The sequence below is a fragment of the Schistosoma mansoni genome, chromosome 1, assembly GCF_000237925.1.
Source record: "Schistosoma mansoni strain Puerto Rico chromosome 1, complete genome".
Taxonomy (NCBI): Eukaryota; Metazoa; Platyhelminthes; class Trematoda; order Strigeidida; family Schistosomatidae; genus Schistosoma; species Schistosoma mansoni.
Window position 1 is genome coordinate 56,497,889 of NC_031495.1, and position 6,791 is coordinate 56,504,679.

At 44.5% G+C, this 6,791-nt stretch overlaps 1 protein-coding gene across 1 annotated transcript in view; it reads left to right on the top strand.

Annotated features, from left to right (window-relative positions):
* Window positions 1-536: 536 nt before the first annotated feature.
* Smp_099850.3 (putative divalent metal transporter DMT1B) overlaps window positions 537-6,791 on the top strand; it is a gene marked incomplete at its 5' end in the record, with an annotated part of 52,953 nt that continues 46,698 nt past the window's right edge. Inside the window, one exon of the mRNA XM_018794944.1 lies at window positions 537-605. The remainder of the gene's footprint in view (window positions 606-6,791) is intronic.

A 6,791-nucleotide genomic window follows, 5' to 3' on the forward strand; every position in this document is an offset into this window, starting at 1 on the left:
ATCGAGAAGCGTTTGCTCTAGTCTGGCTAGTGAACGTAGGAGCTGTTTCCCACGCTAAGTCGAAACGTGATCTGGTGCGGATGCATGACCGAAAGCCTTCAGTTAAACAAGTCCACTTAAAACAATGTGGTCAGTATCCAATGTCGAACACTTAGAAAGCTATTGATTTTGGGGAATTGTTTACAGCTACAGCCGATTACCTTTTCCTCTCTCATCTTTATCATACCTAGCTTCCTGATTAGAAGTATTAGTGATCCACTGCTACTAGAAATGTAGGTCCGTTACGCGAAAGCTTTTTCTATTCCGTCCACAACCATCTGAATCATTTGAACATATGCAAACTGGTCGACTGATAATTCTTCCCCTCAATAGCTAATATTTTTTCCCTCAGTTTCTGAAGAAAGGAAAACTGAGTTAAACCTCTTCCTAACAGGGAGCATTCTTTTCCTATCTAGGTGGACTTCCTTATGAACAATCAAGTCACTTTTCCTGGCCAGAAAAGTTTGGAGCTTGAAGATGACCTTTCCATATCCTCAAGGTTCAGGTTACAATGTAATTATTGTTGAGGTCGTCGTTTACTGTAGCTGGTGGCCCAGAATAGGAAGGTTAGCTCGAGTCTTTTTAAATGATGATTCCTTAGTACCACTCAGTATCTATTTGCCTCACTGTTATTCAAATAAAAATCCTTTTAAAACACAGCTATCAAGAGGCAAGCGTCATCTTGAGAGACTCAGCTGATAGCAAGCGAATTATACTATTTCGATAAATCGTTGTGACTGAAAATCACTTAGGAGATATAAGTGTTCTACAATATTCTTAAAAAAACTATGGTACTGACAGTAGTTAGTTAAGACTTCAGTCCTAAGACAAGGGGAGCACGATTGTGCTTGGTTTCGCTGTATATTGTTTCTCATTCAATTATCTCATCATCCTTAATAAAATATGGAGTAACTGGTTGCAGTTGCGTTTCGAACTCCACCGTTTGAACCACTTAACTAATTATTCTAAATTAGCTTGAAAATCCAGGTGATCAGTCTTCAGTAATAATGATAGGTCTATTAACCTATATTAATCCTTGAAGTTTGTAACACCGTGGAGGTCCAATCTCGTTTTGAATATATAGACTAAAATGATAATATCACGTGTTCTAGTAGAGAATTCCAGTAATTCACTATTCAGTTCAAGGAACGAAACTCCAGACGTAGACGATTTGATCTCGGTTTTTGAACTTTCTTCAGTTTTTCAGTTTCAGTTTCAGTTTGGAAAGGACAGGAGGCTTAATGGCCTGTGTTAGTCCTGGCAATGATGGTCTCTCAGCTGATTCAACTTTCTTTTGAAGGAGTCGACGGATGGAGCCTCAACCACGTGCTGAGGTAATGAATTCCACTCGTTGATTATTCGATGGGAAAGTCGGTAGTCAGCTGACAAGTAATTCGTTCTGGGCTTGTGAACTTTCATGGAGTGTCCTCGTAGATTTTCTGTTTTGGAAGACAAGAAAAATGAGGGCGTATCAGGTGCAAATTTGTCATTAAGCAATCTGAAAACTGTAATCAAGTCGCCTCTGATTCTTCTATATGACAGCGGGAATAGGTTTAGCCTGGTCAGTCTAGTACCATACGGGAGCTTCGCTATTCCGGGGATCAGCCTAGTTGCTGTTCTCTGAACCCTTTCCAAGAGTTTACTGTCTTTTTTTAGGCAGGGGCTAGCCGCTTGTATGCAGCACTCAAGTTTAGGACGTAAGAACACTGTATACAAAGTCAGAAACGTTTTGGCGTCGAGATGACTAAAAGCCTTGCGTATGGACCATAAAGTTCTAAAACCTTTGGTGGCTATTGCAAGGCAGTGTGCAGTAGTCTTTAAGTCTTGACCAACGATGACGCCTAAGTCATTGTGTGCCTGGACAATAGGTAACTCAGTGTTATTCATCATGTATGTATCTGTACCCTGGTGGCCAATATGCATCACAATACACTTGGAAGTGTTTATCGGCAATTGCCAGGTTTGGGACCATTCAGATAATCTCTCCAGGTCATTTTGAAGTTCTAAGCTATCGCCCTTGCTTTGTATCGTTCTCTATATCTTGACATCGTCAGCATAGAGTAAGACCGATGACGATAGTAGACGAGGGAGGTCATTTACGTACAGGAGGAATAACACTGGCCCCAAAACTGTACCCTGGGGGACTCCACTAAGCACAGTTTCCCAGCTAGACAACTTGGAGTTCACCCTTACTCTTTGTTGACGCGCAACTAGGAAGTCTTTTATCCACATCAATAGATTGCCTCCAATCCCGACATTCCTTAGCTTATATAACAGCCGGTTATGCGGAACTTTGTCGAAAGCTTTTCTGAAATCGATGTAAGCTACGTCTATAGGTAACTTTTGGTCCTTAAGAGCACACCAGCTTTCACGAGCGACTAATAAGTTTGTGAGACAAGAGTAACCTGTTCTAAAACCATGCTGCTTTTCGGAGAGGATCCGGTTTTCATCGAGATGCTCGAACGGCTCCTTCCGAATAATCTTTTCTAAGATTTTAACAACCACACTAGTTGGGCTAATTGGTCGGTAATTCTCAGGCTTATGTTTTGTACCTGTTTTGAAGACTGGACTTACTATGGCGTTCTTCCAGTCTTTTGGTAGACGACCCTGGGTTACGAATAGATTAAAACATACGCTTAAAGGGTTCGCAACAAAGTTAGCTAATTCCTTTAGTAACCTAGGATGCAGTTCATCGGGTCCAGTGGATTTACCTATGTCAAGCTTAACTAGCAGACCAAAGACATTGAGTTCTTCAATGGTCACGCTGTTCAGTGTTTGTGTGGGGGGATTTTCATGGACTGGTGAGAAGGGTGTTTCTATGGTGTATACATTGCTAAAGTATTTAGAGAATACTTGAGCTTTGCCAAAGTCGTCCTCCACTAGTGATGAGGCAGTACTGTCTCCCCATAGTGAAGGAACATTTTTTCTTCTTTTTGTCCTTTGGTTTATATACGAATATAAGCGTTTAGGGCATTCTATGGATTCCCTAACGATTTTCTCTTCGTACAGCTTTCTGGCCTTACGGAGGGTCGAGGCACAGGTATTTCAAGCCTTTTGATACTGAGATTTTGCCTCGTCAGTCCCCAGTAACCTAAATCTATCCCACGTTTTCCTTCTTTTACGGAGAAGGATGCGAACCTCCCTACTGAACCACGGTGGGGAGTTTCTCGGCCCCTTAGGTGTAGTCCAAGGGACGTGGGGGGCGGTAACTTTTAAGTATAAATTCCGGAATACGTCCCAAGCCGTTTCGATTGATGACTCTGGGTCTATTTTCCAATCTACTGATGATGCTAATTTCATGATGTCTGGTATGTTTGCTTTCCAGACGTTAGGTCTGGATTGAGCTGAGGCGTGCTCATGATCGACAGTTATATGGAAGTCAAAGCTTAAAACTGCATGATCACTTGCCTAGGGGTGGCATGTAATCCAGGTTTGCAACGTCATCCTCATAATGAGTCAATATAAGATCTAGTAAGGATGATGCAGAACCCGGGTCGTACCTAGTTGCTTCCTTCATGTGTTGCACTAGGGCACATGTGATTACCGCATCAACGAGTTCCTGTTCGAAGGAATTTGCTGACGATTCAGTCCGCAGATTTCCCCAGTCCACCATGGGTGCATTGAAGTCCCCTAGGATTAGACATCGATCACTTCGTGATAAAGTGTTGAGACTGCTTAGCAGGACCTCGTTTACCTCACAGCTTGGACTGCGATAGATCAAACTAAGCAGTAACTCTTGTCCCCTGCATTTCAGGTGGCAGCTAACTAATTTATACGTCCCACTCATGGGATACACTGTCGATAATGGTGAGTGGAATAGCATTCCTAATGAATAGAGCTACTCCCCCTCCTTTACGCGTTTGTATTCTATCGGCCCTTACTAATGTAAAACCCGACCGTTGCTGCTACTCCCGACCGTTGCTGCTACCTTGACGTGGTGGTCGGGCTTGCCTATCGTGATGATCCAATCGAGCTATGCTGGCTGGAACAATCGTTCCTCAAGGTCCTACCATGCCAGACAGGTCGGTTGAAGAGCGGTGAGACTAAAAGCAGCAATCCCAAGGTCCGAAGGCGAAGTCGTACTGCTGACTGTACAGAGGTGTGAAAGCAGTAAGGTGTTTCCTTCAGACAACCAGCATGACAGCGATGCTGCCTTCCCACAAGGAGGGGTGGGGTTAGAAAAGGTCGACCCTAAAAATGCACACCTCGCCTTGTCCCACGGATTTCCGTCTCCGGCGGTAAGGACTTTTGAAGAACGGAGCTAACACGTCAAAAATCCCCCACAAAAAGGCCGTGCGTGACCGGCCTCAAGCAGATGTCCCTTGGGCACTGCGGTCACGCTCCCAGGTCGTTAAGACCAACACTAATCCAACTTCTTTTTCAGGTCCCTCAAGAAATACCCTTCCACGGTGTGGGCAGCCGGGAAGTGATACTAGCCCTCATACCCTTAACTGCACACAAGACCAAGTTGGTCGCTTTCAAATCCTTCCTACACCTAATAACTCTGTTATCTCCTCGACTAACCCTTCCCACGTCCTTTTATCGCGTCGCACCGCTAGGGCAAACGATTCGAGTACACAGAACGTTATTCCTGGTCTCTTGAAACCACGCTCTAAACTACATATAGGAACTTTTAATGTCCGAACATTGTGCCAAATAGGACAACAGGCTTCCTTAGCTAGAACTCTAGAATCTTACACCATCGATGTGTGCTGCGTCTCCGAAACGCGCATACAAGATCCGAGTAGTGTCATTCATTTGACCGCACCTAATCAAAATAAAGTTTCATCTCGATACACGCTCCGTGTATCTGGAAGCCCTGACGCTGCTTCCCGTGGCCTCGCTGGAGTAGGTATAGCATTAAGTCCTAGGGCAGAACTAGCTCTTTTAGACTGGATCCCAGTAGACAGTCGTCTATGCGCTGTTCGACTAAACGGATCAGTAAGGACTCGGAAAGATAGGGAAATTCGTCGTTGCCTCTTCGTCGTCTCTGCCTACTCTCCCACTGACTGCAGCTCAGACGATATAAAAGATGAGTTCTACAGGAAACTTTCTGACCTTCTCCGAGAAGCTAGGCGTTCTGATGTAGTAATAGTAGCAGGTGACTTTAATGCTCAAGTAGGTAACTAAGGAAAGGGAGGAGGCGGAAGGAAGCGATGAACATGAAATCCAGGGGTAAAGAACAGAAGGAGCAGTGAATTGTGAGCTATGCTCAGATAACCGCCTATTTCTTGCAAATACTAACTTTAAGCATAAGGAAAAACATCTTTTGACCTGGCGACCCCCGAATTCGTCCCAACGTTGGACCCAATTAGATCACATCGCTATCAGCCACCGATGGAGGGGCTCGATAGAAGACTGTCGCTCATTCTGGGGCACATGCTTAGATTCAGATCATGCTCTAGTGCGAGCACGTATTTGTCTGCGTCTTACTGGACGTAGGAAAGACACTGCAGGGAAGCCTCTAAGGGTTCTACTTAATGGTAGGCAAGCTAAGAATATATTTCAGGAACAACTAGAAAAACAGTTAGGCAGCCATGTAAGTTGTGTCCACCCCGAGGCAGCGTGGAATGACATCCGAAAAGCTGTGGAATCAGCAGTGATATCCGCTAATAAGGTAAACCATAACGTTAGGGAGAAACAATGGATCTCGGCAGCATCTACCGCACTGATAGATGCTCGTAAACTCATCCCACCTGGCTCTGAGCATAACGAAGAGCGGAGTCAACTTAAGCGCAGGCTTATAAGAAGTCTACGTAATGATCGTGAACAGTGGTGGGTAGCGAAAGCAAGAGAGATGGAAAAGGCAGCGGCAATAGGTAACAGTAGGCAGCTATTCAGACTCGTTAAAGAAACCGGTATTAGGAACCCGAATATCAGTGAAACCATCTCAGATAAAGATGGGCATATAATTCATTCTCAATCCAGGAGGTTGGATCGATGGGCAGAACACTTTAGGGATCAGTTCAACTGGCCTTCAGCCACACTTCAATTACCCACGATCCCCAGTCGTCCTGAATGGCAAATTGATGTAAGTCCTCCAACCCTCTGTGAGGTTGAAAAAGCTATAGGAAATCTGAAGCGAGGGAGAGCAGCAGGCCCTGACAGGTTGACCCCTGAGATTTTTAAGGATGGTGGTCCAGTACTAGCAGTGAGATTGACTGAGGTCTTGGGTAGAATCTGGGAACTGGACGTAATTCCATCTGACTGGTCCCAATCACTGATTGTGCCAGTTTATAAGAAAGGACAAAAGTCCTCTTGTGACAATCACAGAGGGATCAGTTTGACTAATATAGTGTCTAAAATATTAGCTTCAATAATACTAGGTCGCCTAACCAAAGCTCGTGAAGAGCAGACTAGAGAAAACCAAGCTGGTTTTCGACCTGGACGTGGTTGCATAGACCAGATATTCACCCTACGTCAGGTCCTAGAACATAGACACAAATTCAGACGTCCCACAATAGTAGTATTTCTTGACCTTAAGGCGGCATTTGACTCTGTTGATCGTGAGGTTCTATGGCAATGTTTGTCACTGAAAGGAGTACCAAAGAAGTACATTAACCTCATAAAGGCTCTCTACTCGAGCACAACTGGTCGAGTTAGAGCCTATGGCGAACTGTCATCAGAACTGATTACCACAAGTGGCGTTCGTCAGGGCTGTCCACTCTCCCCATTCTTGTTTAACTTTGTCATTGACTTACTTTTAGAGATAGCACTTTCATCAGCTAAACCTCCAGGAGTGAACTTTTACC